This window comes from Lontra canadensis, unplaced genomic scaffold, assembly GCF_010015895.1.
Source record: "Lontra canadensis isolate GAN:19392208 unplaced genomic scaffold, GSC_riverotter_1.0 scaffold101, whole genome shotgun sequence".
In the NCBI taxonomy this organism is placed as follows: domain Eukaryota; kingdom Metazoa; phylum Chordata; class Mammalia; order Carnivora; family Mustelidae; genus Lontra; species Lontra canadensis.
In genome coordinates, this window is record NW_022631095.1 from 6,550,836 (window position 1) to 6,565,741 (window position 14,906).

Genomic DNA, 14,906 nt, shown 5'->3' on the forward strand with positions numbered 1-14,906 from the left:
TGGTTGCAGTGAGTTTTTCATATATGGCCTTATTATGTTATATGTTGAGGTATGCTTTCTCTAAACTTAATTGGTTGAAGTTTTTTTATCATGAATGGATGTTGTACTTTGTCAGATGCTTTTCTGCATCTAATGAAATGATCATATGGCTTTTATCCTTTCTCTAGCTGATGCAGTGTATCATGTTGAATATTAAAACACACTTGTATCCCAGGAATAAAAGCCACTCTACTGTGGTGAATTACTTTTAATATATTTTTGGATTTAATTTTCTAATTTTTTGATAAGTTTTTCCTCTATATATTTGTCAGGAATATTGGTCTGTTGTTCTCTTTTTTGGTAGTGTCTTTATCTGGCTTTGGTATCGGGGTAATGCTGGCCTCATTAAATGAATTTGGACACTTTCCTTCCTCATCTGTTTTTTGGAATGGTGTGAGAAAACTAGGTATTAACTCTTCTTTGAATGTTTGGTAGAATTGCGGTGCCTGGCTCACTCAGCCCATAGAGCATGAGACTCTTGATCTCAGGGTCATGAGTTCAAGCCCCACAGTGGACATGGAGACTAGTTAAACAAACAAACAAACAAACAAACAAACAAATGTTTGGTTTAATTCACTTGTGAAGCCTTCTGGTCCCAGACTTTGGTTTGTTGATTATTGATTCCATTTCATTGATGCTTATCAGTTTGTTCAAATTTTATATTTCTTCCCAAATCAGTTTTGGGAGTTTTTGTTGTTTCTAGGAATTGATTCATTTCTTCTAGGTTTTTTAATTTGTTGGTATACAATCTTTCATAATACTCTCCTATAATCCTTTGTGTTTCTGTGGTGTTAGTTGTTTCTGCTCCTCTTTCATTTCTGATTTTGCTTATTTGAGACCTCTCTTCTTTCTTTCTCCTTTCTTTTTTTCTTCCTTTCTTCCTCCCTTCCTTTTTTTTTATAAGTCTGACTATAAATTTCTCAATTTTGTTGATCTTTTCAAAGAATTAACTCCTGATTTTATTGATCTGTTCTATTACTTTTTAGTTTTTATTTCATTTATTTCTGCTCTAATCCTGATTATTTTCTTCCTTTTACTGGTTTGGGGTTTTGTTTGGTCTTCTTTTTCTAGCAGCCATTAGGTTGGGTTGTATATTTGAGATTTTTCTTGCTTCCTAGGTAGGCCTAAATTGCTATATACATCCCTCTTAGAACAGCTTTGCTACATCAAAGATTTTAGATTATCGTATTTTCATTTTCATCTGTCTCCATATATTTTTTAAAAATTTCCTTTTGATTTCTTGGTTGACCCATTCATTGTTTAGTAGCATGTTATTTAACTTTCATTTGTGTTCTTTCCAGATTTTTTTCTTGTGGCTGATTTTTAGTTTCATAGTGTTGTTGTCAGAAAAGATAGATGGTATGACTTTAGTATTTTAGAATTTGTTGAGACTGTTTTGTGGCCTAATATGTGATCTATTCTGGAGAATGTTTCATGTGCATTTGGAATGAATGTGTATTTTGCTATTTCAGGATGGAATGTTTTTAATAAATCTGTTAGATCCATGTGGTCCAATGTGTCATTCAAAGCCAGTGTTTCCTTGTTGATTTTCTTTTCAGATGATCTATCCATTGATGTAAGGGCGGGTGTTCATGTCCCCTACTATTATTATATTTCCATCAATTTATGTTTGTTAGTAGCAACTTTATGTATTTGGGTGTTCTCATGTAGGGTGCATAAATAGTTTAATTTTTATATCTTCTTGTTGAATTGTTCCTTTTATGGTTATGTAGTGTCCTTCTCTGTTCTTCTTACAGCTTTCATTTTATAGTCTATTTTGCCTGATATAAATATTGCTACCCTGTCTTTCTTTTCACTTCTGTTTTAATGATAAATATTACTCCACCCCTTTATTTTCAATTTGTATGTATCTTTAAGTCTGAAATGAGTCTCTTGTAGGCAGCATAGAGATGGGTCTTGCTTATTTATTTATTCAGTCATCCTTTGTCTTTTGATTGGAGCGTTTAGTCTGCTTACATTCAATGTAATTATCTGGGTATGCATTTATTGTTATTTTGTTATTTGTTTATGGTTGCTTTTTGTAGTTCTTCTCTGTTCCTTACTCTCTCTTCTCTGTTCCTTACTTCTCTGTTGCTTGCTCTCCTTTCTCAGGGTTGATTGGCTTTCTTTAGTGATATACTTGGATTCCTTTCTCTTTTCACAGTACTAGTCCCAGTTTTTGATTTGTGGTTACCATTAGGTTTCTATGTATCATCTTATGAGTGTAGTAGTCTAAATTAAGTTGATGGTTGCTTAAGTTTGAACCCACTCTAAAAGCTCTAGATGTTGACTTCTCATCCCCCACCCCCATTATATGTATGTGCTGTCATACTTTACATCTTTTTATTTTGTGAATACCTTGACTGATTTTTATAGATATTCTTAATTTTACTGCTTTTGTGATTCCTGCTTTTCTTACTCTTGCTTATGGTCTTTCCTTTCCACTCTAAGAATCCCCTTTAACATTTCCTGGAAGGCTGGTTTAGTGGTGATTAATTCCTTTAATTTTTGTTTATCATGGAAACTGTTTATCTCTTCTTCTATTCTGAAGGATAACCTTGCTGGATAAAATATTCTTGGTTGCAGGTTTTCTTCTTTCAGCACCTTGAATATGTCATGCCCTTCCTTTCTGGTCTGCAAAGTTTGGGCTAAAAAATCAACTGATAGACTTATGGCATGGCCCTCCTTGCATGTAACTGCTTTCTTTTCCCATGCTGCTTTAAAAATGATATCTTTATCACTAATTTTTGCCATTTTAATTACTATGTGTCTTGGTGTGGATCTCCTTGGGTTGATTTTTCTTCAGGGCTCTCTGTATCTCCTGGATCTGGATTTCTGTCCTTCCCCAGATTCAGGAAGTTTTCAGCTATTATTTCTTCAAATAAATGTTCTGCCCCCCTTTTTTTCTGTTTCTTTCTGGACTTCCCATAATGCAAATATTATTATGCTTGATCCTGTTGCTGAGTTCCCTTAATCTATTCTCAGTTTTTAATATTCTTTTTTTCTTTCTCCTGTTCAGGTTGATTGGTTTCCATTACTCTGTCTCTCAGGTTGCTAATCCATTCTCCTGCTTCCTGTAGTCTATTCTTTATAAATCCTCCAGTTTATTTTTAATAAATAATCTTTAACAAATAATGTTTAATGACCTCTTCATCTCTGATTGGTTCTTTTTTTTTTTTGTCTTCTATGTCATTGTTGAAAGCCCACTAAATTCTTCCACTCTTTCCTCACATCCAGTGAATAGCTTTATGATCACTTCATTAAATTTTCTATCAGTATACTACTTATCTCTGGTTCATTTAGCTCTCTTGTTGTGATTTTGTCCTGTTCTTTCATTGGGAGGTATTATCCTCATTTTGTCCAACTCTCCAAGTCTCTTTCTATTTGATAGGAAAGTCAAGTCAGCTGCACACTGCTCTTGAAAGTAGTGGACTTATGAAGGAGAGGTTCTGTAGTGCCCTACAGGGCAATGTCTCCTGTTCACCAGAAACTGCTGCGTCAGGGGTATCTTTGATGTGTGTTGCATGCACCCTACACTTGTGGTAGTGCCACATTTGCCCTCAGTTCAGTCATCCACAATGGTACACTTTGCCGGTTGTGGACAGGGTTTGGTTCCTCTGTTGTTAGTGGGCCAGTCTGGAGTCACTTCATGCTTGAGTTGGATCAGAACAGGCACTTGCCAGAGCTGCAGTGGCACCAAACTGCAGGGCACTCTCACTCTGTTGTCCCCTGAGAGGCTTTCATTGATGGGTAAAGCCAGCAATCAGACCAGATGTTTTCCTCTCCCCTATCCCAGTGCTAGGGTAGCAGTCTAACTGCTGCGTGTGGTTATCTTTCCCTCTCCCTGGGGCAGGAGTCACTCTGGGGTGTTGGTGGCCCCTGTCAGGGCTGCTTGCACAATTCCATGCTTGTGGCACTGCTTTAAATGGACTCCTGCCTGGGGCAGTTTGAAGGGGACAGGTCTGCAGGACAATGTGGGGAAGGTGTATACTGTTAGCAAGTGAGGTAGACAATGTTTAAGCTGTACTGGTTCCATCAGGTGTCTATGTATCTAGGCTGGGGGACAGGGAAGGGAAATGGCAGCCACCAGCTCTTTTATTCTTGGGGAAGTGTCCTAATGATCCCTGCCCTTCCATCATACATTCTTTAATTATTAAATAAATTTCCTTTCCATACACCCACGATTTTCAAACCGCTGCTTATGTTGTTATCAGTGAGACTGTTTCTTGTGTTGACTCTTTAAATGTGGGGACTCAGTTTCCTATCCCTTCCCACTCTCCTGGAGCCCACTTATTTTTAAAGTTCAGGTATTAAGCCTGACTGATTATAAGAACTCATGAAGTTAAGCCCCTGTGGTTTTCAAAGCCAAGTGATATGGGGATTCATCTTCCCAGTAGAGGTCCACGGTGCCTGGGGTGTCTGAGGTGAGGCCTGTTTCTCCTCCTTCTCCATGTTTATGGTTTGCCTCCCTCTTGGGGAGAGTCTAAGGTGTCAGTTCACAACCAAATCTCAACTGTTCCTACTCTTTACGATGTGGCCTCTTCTCTACATGAAGCTATGGCGAGTGTTCTGCCAGGCTTTGGGCTATTTTCTGAATTATTTACACAGATGTGGGTGTTATCTACTTGTATTCATTGGAAGAAGTAAACTTAGGATTCTCCTAGTCTGCCATCTTCCCTGGAAATGCTCAGCTTTTCCTCCATTTTAAAACCTGACCAAAGCTAGAGGCCTCAGGCCACACAAGCTACTATATGGGGCCGACCATGGCCTACTGGTGCCTTGCCTGGGAACTGAGCCCATGTAGCTTGGCTGCAAGGTTTGGAGAGCCTGGCACATGTACAATCTGCTCTCTGCCTACCTCCTGCATTCAGGTTTCCAGCACCTCCAGGCCTAGGAAAATAGGAGCTGTCTTAGCCCAGAAGGCTGCCTTCCCTTAGCTTGTGCTGCACTAGGGGCACACCTGTTGCCAAGAGGGGAAGCCCATGTGAGTGAGACCTGTTGTGACCCTTTGCCCAAGATGGACTCAAGGTGTCTCTCCAGTGTTTGGCAGGGGAGGGAGTCGGTACCCCATGAGTCCTTTAGGAGCCAATATCCCAGGCAAACCCAAGATAATGAAGCCAAGGGATTCCCTCTGAGATATAGCTTCAGTCAAAGGGTTGAAAGGGTATGGTGGAGTGGTGTGGACCTGGGCACTACAGTGAGTACCCCACAAGTCCCCATCATGAGACTGATCTATCCCCACATGTCTGAGTCCCATGGACTCAGCAGAGGCCACTGGAAGGCTGAGGCTCTGGGGATGGTGTGTGCATCCTGGGCATCAGATTCCCCTCAGCCTGCTGGGTTGGTTTTGCTCTCCCTCACCAGTCCTTCCTTGTGTCATCATTGCTCTGTACTGACCCCTTGATGATAGAGAGGTTTGAATGGTCATTCTGGCATACCCCATCAGGCCCACCTGTCCTTATTGGACAAGAGGCCTGTTTGGCAATGGTGATTTCCAGATGTCTCCCATCCCACCTAGTACTGCTGGGATCTCACTTCAGAGGGGCCAACTGTTCTGGCTGGGAGAAGGGTGGACCCTTTTGCCCCCAAGGGAGCCTCAGAAGCCCTAAATGTGGCCCAAACCATCCCTATCTGGCCCTGATCATGGGGCTGAAGCCAGAGAGCCTGGTTCCCACCTCAGGATTACCAATGCAAGAGTGATGCCCTCCACATGCACTTTCTGGCCTCAGACATCCCAGATGGACTGAGGTCCACACTCAGTTGTGGGCACAAGGGAGAGGCCAGCCTAGCCTATTACCTTCCCTGGAGCCAGGCATCCTGTTACTTCATTCCTGGGGCTGCTGGGAAAAGGCCATTTGAGTAAGAGCCCTGGTAGCCCAGTGCTGGTAGGGTAGCCAGTACCTCCGAGGGAATCAAGTCTCTCGGGTGTGTCTATACACATACTTCCTGGCCCTACCTGAGGAAGGCAAGGTCAGGATTGCCATGCCATCTGTCTTGGGCAGAGCACAAAAATGGGTCTCAAAGCAGTGTGGAATTGGGCATAGCTATGAGTGTCCTGGAAGTCCCAAGAAGTGACTTAGTTTACCCCATATCCCATAATTAGGGTTGAATACCAGGTACCAGAATGCTGCTCACAGATGCAGAGTTAGCTTAGGCATGCTTATCTTTTGGCATTAGGCTCTTTTGGCTTATTCAGTAGGACTTGCCTTCCTGCCAAGCATCTCCACTGTGGGTAGCATCCCCACTGTAGCCACGGCTATTCCTACACATCCCTGAGCTGGGGACCAGTCTCAGGACGCATGGATGCTGATTCACATTCCCTTTTGCATGGATCATTCCCTTCTGTGCACCTCAGATATGCTGTACCTGTTTTCATGGATAGGGGCTGCCCCTCACCTAGTGAGACCATTCTCCTGGGGATAGAGTTCTCTGCATTTAACTCTTGGTGGGGAAGCTGGAAAAGTCCTTTACTCCCATGGTCCTTGTGAATGTCTGGGAATAGGGGTCATTCTAGGTAGTCAAGCCTCTCTGGTATCTGTTGTGCTACCTTTCTGTCTTGCTGGCATGACATGGCTCCTAACATCCCACAAGATATGTACATAGGGTAACTGGCATCTCTGGTTTAGAGCAGGTTGGACTTTGATGGTGTGATGTGTCCCCCAGACCTCTCTGACGGCCATCCTCCCTATCCCTTCCCATCCTAGACTCAGGGACAGATTCCAGGGAGACTGTGCATGGAGTTGCACAGTGTCTCTTTATGGAGTTCATTCTCGGGCACCTGTGTTCTGGCTCTTTGATCTGGCCTAAGCTCTCCCACATGGACATACATACATAATCAGATGCAGGAACTAAGAGGGTGCTTGGACCATGCACTGTTTCCTGTCTGCTTGCCTTCCATGTGCTTCCTTACTATTCGCCTTTCTTCTTCCTGCCCAGCACACTCTTATACTTGCTCAGCTCACAAGCCAACATGAAGTCGTAACGCTTCACAAAGGCAGATAATTAAAGCTCAATAAACCAATGGCAGAGCTTCCTATTGCATCCAGGCATGGTGAAGCTTTATGCTAGAGGCTGAGTGCCGATCATGTGTGTGTTGATTAGGTCACACACACAATGGAATCAGACTGTGGGGAGCCTCAAACTTACAGCACACTGTCTGGTGGTCAGAACTGTGGAATATCCAAAATGAGTGTCATATAGTATGTGAAAAGAATCTTGGTACTTTTGTAGTGTGTGTGTGTGTGTGTGTGTGTGTGTAGGTGTACATAAACTCACATATCCGCATATATGAACTAATAAATATGAGTTCTAAGCATGTTTACTTAGCATCTTCTCCAGTTTTAGGGGCAAACTGAGTTATTTTTGCAGGATGGTGCTTTGTTGCTCTGGGGCCAAATGAAGGAGTTGGTATTTGTGATGTTCCACACTTACCCTTACTTCTGCTTTGCTGCTTCCTGACCCTTCTCTCTTGTTCCCAGCCCATGGTTAATGTGCACCTGCACATGGCTCCAAGGTCTGAGTTGTAGAATCCCAGAACAAAAAGGCACCTCAAAAAATCACTTGGTCCAACCCTTTCCTTTTGAATAGATGAGAAAACTGAGTCCAAGAGAAGTAAAGTGACCTGACCCATAGGGCAAAGTCAGCCCTAGAACCAAGGTGTCCAAGAAGAAAGCTTTTAGATAAAGGGTCAAAAGATAGGGGTAAATCCTAGCTCTTATAGGAGGTGCATGGCTTAGGATAAAGTCACATGCCCTTGCTCATTTCCATAATTGTTCTAGCTACCGCTGCTTATCCAAAAGGCTGTTGCAAAGACCAAATTAAATAATGGATATGAGACAGGGCTTTAGATACTGTTAAACTTCTTATCAACGTAAGATTTTTACTATGTCCAGCCAATGAAGTACCAAGGTCAGCCTTGTGTGTAGACAATAAGAAGATATATTTGTCTGTAGAGAATTTTAAAGTAATTATAAAACTGACTAAAAGTTAGGCTGCTTTTTGTTATTGCCATGTTTGGCAATTCTAAATAATGTCAGTAATAAGATATTCTTCCTTGAATTATTTTTCATTTTGGAGCAGGTTTGTGGCTTATCCCAAGATCAAAACTTTCCTAGGTATAAAATAGCTATGTCTTTACTTGCTAGGCCACCCCTGGGAAATAGTGGCTTTCCTCTTCTCCTCCTCAAAACCTTTTAAGCCCATCATTTTTTGTTTTTATCTGGAGTATTTCCTAGAGCAGAATAACTTCCTTGTACTTATTTTAAACAAGACTTATTGATCAGAGAGCTTGGCTTAGAGTCTCTTGTTGGCATACAATATAATATTTATTCATTGTGAAGTGGGCCTGTGGGTTCTACCATCTCGCTTTTGCTGTTTCTGTTTAATGGGCATATACTTTCCATAAAATACTTGTACTACTATTCCTAGCCATGTCATAAAGCTGTCTAGCTGTGCACTGGCTTTAGAGATAATATGTGTAGAACAGTTAACATAGTGGTACCTAGATGGAGAGCAATAATCCATTTTCCTGCCTTTCTACCTCCCTCTCTCCACTCCTTTCTTCTTTTGGCAGAATTTTTTTTTTTATAGGCTGACCTCCCATTTGCCTACTATATGTAGGCAAGAGAATGGGGTTGGCTAATGTCTTTTGTATATTTGTTTTTGCAAGGTCACCACATTCAATTTATTAAAGTTGCATAAAATAAAAAGTTCTTCCAGCAGGCGGCACTGTAGGCTTCCAGAGGATCTGGAAGCCACAGGCTCCCGAAGTAGGTGCCCATCCTACAGTCAGAAAAGAAGTCTTACTTTCAGGGTTTGTTCAAGGACAGAGTCACATGCTCAGGATTTCGTCCTGGAATCCAACAGCGTTGTCATGTCAACCTGTTATAGACAGAACAGTCGGTACATACAGCCTTCCTGAAGTACTGCAATCCTGAAGAAATAGAAGGACAAGTTGGCCAAAGTGTACATGGAAAATAATCCTGGTGAAACACCATAACATTAGCTTTATATATGCTGTGTAACAGAAACTGGACTGACTTAAAGGGCAAACAAACACATGAACCAAGAAAACCAAGTAACTTAAGTTTGAATAAAGTGTATGATAATGCACTGCTTCTTAAGCAGAGGTACTCATCAGAATCTCCTTACAGCTTAAAACAAAACAAAAAAAATTCTTTGCTCCCCCTTCTGAATGCTCCAACTGGATAAGTCTGGATAGGATCTGGGCCTCTGTGTTTTCTTAAGTTTCATAGATGATTCCAAAGAATGATCCCAGTATTAGTACATGCTACAAAGGTCATCTATATTATTCTTTACCCTCCAGTTAGTGTGATATAATAGGAAGACCATATTACATCTAGTGTGCTTTCAATTTTCTGAATTAGCTTGCTTATCTGTGAAAAGGGTTGAGTTGCTGAACTGGACTAGTTCCTCAAACTGAATCCAGATATTAGCTATGACTGGGTGCCTAGATCAGATCTCCACATCACCCCTTCCCCCAGAAAAGCCATGGACACACTGCTGAATGGAGAGACATCACTGTCGAGATCCTTGTTCTCCTTAGTAATCAATTACAATATAGAGATGTCTTTTCCCTAGGGCTGGTAAGTATTAGGAAATTGAGCCTTTGTCATGATATAGTCTAGGAAGTAGCAAATGAGTCTTAAATCAGTGCTCCTTTGGGTCACTAATTATTTAATGATTTGGGACTCAGAGACCCCTCAAAGAAATAATTAAATCAGTTCACAGTAGGAGGAAAGTAATATATGGTCACTAATGATTTGGTTTATTCTTTTCGAGAGAAGAGTCTAGAAGAAAAACTCCCTGAAAAGACATTGAACCTGAACAATGGTGCAGACAGTCTCCTTGGGAACCTTCCATCTGATATCTGATGAAACAACAGCTAGAACTCCTGTTAAAACTTGTCACCTTGTAAAATCCTCTAGTTCCCACCTTTTCTCAACTTCTCCCACTTGACACCCTCTTCTACATCCTTCAAGAGGGAGACAAAGGTGGGCTCCTCTGAGGCCTTCTGTCTTTCTTTGGCATTTTGGTCCCACTTCCCATGGTCATGTATGTTGTAAATATGTCTGTCCCTTAGACTTCAAGTTCCCTGAGCACAGGAACTCTGAGCCCTTCAAAGTAGAATTAACTAATTGATGATGGAAGATTAATGGATAAGTAAGGTTTATGTGCAGGGAATATGGGTGGCAATTTATGGAGTACGTCTGAAATAAACATAACTCCATCACCCCTTACCTCCCAGTATCTTATGTATCAGCCCAACAGGTATTTAATTTTACCAATGATTTATTTGGGTTAAACATTACCCATGCCTGATGGCCTTTTAACAAGCTAAGTGTCCTTAGGAAGGATGAGACCACTCCCTTGGAGTAAGTGTGATTACCAAATCTTTTTTTTTTTTTTTTTTTTAATCAGGCAGAAGGTAGGATTCAGGCTGGTTCAGTGACAATGATCTGGGAGTGCAGGATTTGAAAGAGAGGTGTCACCTCAGGATTCTGAAAAGGACCAGCTCTGGGCAAAAGGATGTCCTACAATGGAGGACATGTTTTGGTACAAGGGAGTATTGCAGCTGGATTATGAACAAGTAGAATGTCCAAGTTGGAAGAGAATCCAATCTTTCATTTCATATAAGCAGCAGCTGAGGCCCAGGGAGAGGAAGAATTTTGCCCAAGGTCAGCAAAAGAACTTCACAATCCACGTGCAAAATATCTTTAGTAGTGATATAAGCAATGCCCTTGTGCAGTCCTTGGTGCCACTGGCAAGGCAACATTCTCAATGCCAGAGCTCTGCTCCACCTTCTACCAGCTGCTCATCAGAATTCTCCAGGACTCTTTCTTAAAAACCAAGGGATGATATTTTAACACGAATCTGCATTTTTAACAAATGCTCTCAGGTGAATCCTATGCATAGAAGGTTTTTGGAACTACTTGTCTATGTTATTAGGACTTTTTATACAGCTAATTGTGGATTTTTTTGTTGTTTGTTTGGTTTTTGGTTTTTTATTTTTTGTTTGTGTGTGTTTGTGTATGTGTGTGTGTATGCTTAAAAGAACCTTAGACATAGCATTAATCCTCTTATTTTTTTCCTTTTAGTTACAGAAAAACTATACATTACTAACCACAGTCCACTTTCATGAAAAGAAATACAGAAATTTAAAAAAAGACAGACTAAGAAGTCAGAGAAAAAATAAACTTACTAATGTAATGTAAGTAATGTAATGTAAGTAATTAACTAATGTAATTTATTTCTTGGCCAACACAAAAAGAAAGAAATTACTATATAGAGAGGTGTAATTTACTGTGATATCATGAAAAGATAGAATGGCAGGTGTGTAATGGGATGGGAAGAAATACTTTTGAAACTCAAGTATTCACTAGGATGCCTCTGGATTCCTATATGTCTAGTGCTCTAAACAAAGAAATAAATGGGCAAATGTAACAGCCATTCCCATGGAAAAGGCATGATAAACAGAGTCTCAGATTCCTCACAGATAAAGTTCTGGTTTATGCTATTAGGCAAGCTACCTAGACCAGAGGAATAGTTGGCCAAGGATGAGAGAAGTCTACAGTGGGTGTTAAAGAAAAGATAAATTATTGCTTTAGCACCAGCCAAACTGCAGAGTCTGTATCATGTCCAACTAACTCTCCTATTATACTTTGAAAAACATTATATATATGTTTGAATACTGTGACTGGCCACCACCTTGAAGAATCAATGATAGAGCAGAGTGAACTTAATGTAGGATACAAATGGGTCTGAGTAGGGCAAAAGACACACTGTAATAGATATTGTGGGCATTCCATTCATATCTCCTGGGCATTCATCATCCCAATCCTCAATGACTCAATTGCTTCTAATAACAAACACCATGACTCTTTGCCTTAGGTGCCTCTGGCTGCTGGAGCATAACTGATCTGCATGAATTTAGGCCTAAATGTTGCAGGAATTACTGTCTCTTAGGATCAGCACTGAACCAATATCTGATGGAAGTTAGTGGATACCTGAGTATACAGAGAGTCCTATCCCTTTTGTTAGGTTATCTGAGGTGGGTTTTTCAGGAATGAGCCCCAGTTTCCCACAGCAGTGAATGTTCTGTTAACTTTGTTTGCTTCCCTCTTTCACCTCCCCTTGCTTGGTATTTCCTGTGATTACCTCCCAGATTAATTATTTGCATTCACAACTTTGTCTCAGGTTCTGCCTTTGGAATAACCCAATTTAAGAAAAGTTCCTTGATACTCTCCTTTGGGCTTGCAATTATGTGTGTGTGTGTGTATGTGTGTGTGTGTATCATTATTTGGGTGGATTTCTGTTTCTCACAACAAACAATCCCCATTCAAGCTAGTTTTTGACCTAAATATCACCCCATTTAAGAAGCCTTGCCAGATATCCCCAGCAGACCATGTAAGAAACTTTGCAATGCACTTGTATAGACTTTGTAATTTTTGGTTCATAAAACTTAACTGTACCACATGTAATCTCTTATTTGTCTCTGTCTACTACTACACTGATAATCCAATGAGGCCAGGAACAATTGTTTTCTTTTTTATTATTATATTCAAGTACCTTAACCCAGCAGAATTTCTCCTAAAATAAGTCTTTAAGAAAGCAATTAAATAAAGGAGAATAAGCCTTGAATGAGAGAAAAGGATGAATTTAGTTTTGGACATATAGATATGAAGGGTATGGCAGCTCTTCTTTGAAGACAGAATTGGGTTTATTTTTTATTTATTTTTTTTTAATTAATCATTTTTTAAAATTTATTTTCAACATAACAGTATTCATTGTTTTTGTACCACACCCAGTGCTCCATGCAATCCGTGCCCTCTCTAATACTCACCACCTGGTTCCCCCAACCTCCCACCCCCGACCTCTTCAAACCCTTCAGATTGTTTTTCAGAGTCCACAGTCTCTCCTTGTTCACCTCCCCTTCCAATTTCCCCCAACTCCCTTCTCCTAACTCCTCATGTCTTCCATGCTACTTGTTATGTTCCACAAATAAGTGAAACCATATGATAATTGACTCTCTCTGCTTGACTTATTTCACTCAGCATAATCTCTTCCAGTCCTGTCCATGTTGCTACAAAAGTTGGGTATTCATCCTTTCTGATGGAGGCATAATACTTCATAGTGTATATGGACCACATCTTCCTTATCCATTCGTCCGTTGAAGGGCATCTTCGTTCTTTCCACAGTTTGGCGACCGTGGCCATTACTGCTAGAAACATTGGGGTACAGATGGCCCTTCTTTTCACTACATCTGTATCTTTGGGGTAAATACCCAGTAGTGCAATTAGAGGGTCATAGGGAAGTTCTATTTTTAATTTCTTGAGGAATCTCCACACTATTCTCCAAAGTGGCTGCACCAACTTGCATTCCCACCAACAGTGTAAGAGGGTTCCCCTTTCTCCACATCCCCTCCAACACATGTTGTTTCTGTCTTGCTAATTTTGGCCATTCTAACTTGTGTAAGGTGGTATCTCAATGTGGTTTTAATTTGAATCTCCCTGATGGCTAGTGATGATGAACATTTCTTCATGTGTCTGATAGCCATTTGTATGTCTTCATTGGAGAAGTGTCTGTTCATATCTTCTGCCCATTTTTTGATATGATTATCTGTTTTGTGTGTGTTGAGTTTGAGGAGTTCTTTATAGATCCTGGATATCAACCTTTTGTCTGTACTGTCATTTGCAAATATCTTCTCCCATTCCGTGGGTTGCCTCTTTGTTTTCTTGACTGTTTACTTTGCTGTGCAGAAGCTTTTGATTTTGATGAAGTCCCAAAAGTTTATTTTGGCTTTTGTTTCCTTTGCCTTTGGAGACATATCTTGAAAGAAGTTGCTGTGGCTGATATCGAAGAGATTACTGCCTATGTTATCCTCTAGGATTCTGATGGATTCCTGTCTCACGTTGAGGTCTTTTATCCATTTTGAGTTTATCTTTGTCTACAGTGTAAGAGAATGGTCGAGTTTCATTCTTCTACATATAGCTGTCCAGTTTTCCCAGCACCATTTATTGAAGAGACTGTTTTTTTTCCACTGTATATTTTTTCCTGTTTTGTCAAAGATTATTTGCCCATAGAGTTGAGGGTCCATATCTGTGCTCTCTACTCTGTTCCACTGGTCTATGTATCTGTTTTTATGCCAGTACCATGCTGTCTTGGTGATCACAGTTTTGTAGTAAAGCTTGAAATCAGGTAACGTGATGCCCCCAGTTTTATTTTTGTTTTTCAATCAGAATTGGGTTTATGAGTGTGAAACTCAAGTGAGAAGTGAGGACTGAAGGTGCAGATTTTGATTTGTGAGATGTTATCATTTATATGATGGTTGAAAAAAAAGAATAGGAACAGTGAAAAAATTGTTGACTTAGCACAAAACCCACAGAACTCTGTCAATTAAGGGATTAATGGAGATAATGGAGATAAAGGGATAATAGAGATTTTAAGAAGTAAAAAGTGATTGGTAGCATTCACTGTGACAGAAAGATCAATTAAATTGAGGACCAAAAAAGAAAATGTCTATTTGATTTAATAAGGTCATTAATGATCATGGAAAGAATAATTCTTTTCTTCAGTAAATATTTTTTAAGATATTTGTTTGTTTGTTTATTTATTTATTTATTTATTTGGTGGGGGGCAGAGAGAGAGAGAGACCATGAGGGCCAGTGAGCAGGGGAGGAGCAGGGGGACAGGGAAAAGCACACTTCATGCGAAGCATGGAGTATGCCATGCATGGGACTTGATCTTAGGCCCCTGAGCTGAAACTAGGAGTTGGACACTTAGCCAACTGAGAGACCCAGGTGCCGCTTCAGTAAATATTTTATTTAAAACATACCATGTGCCAAGCA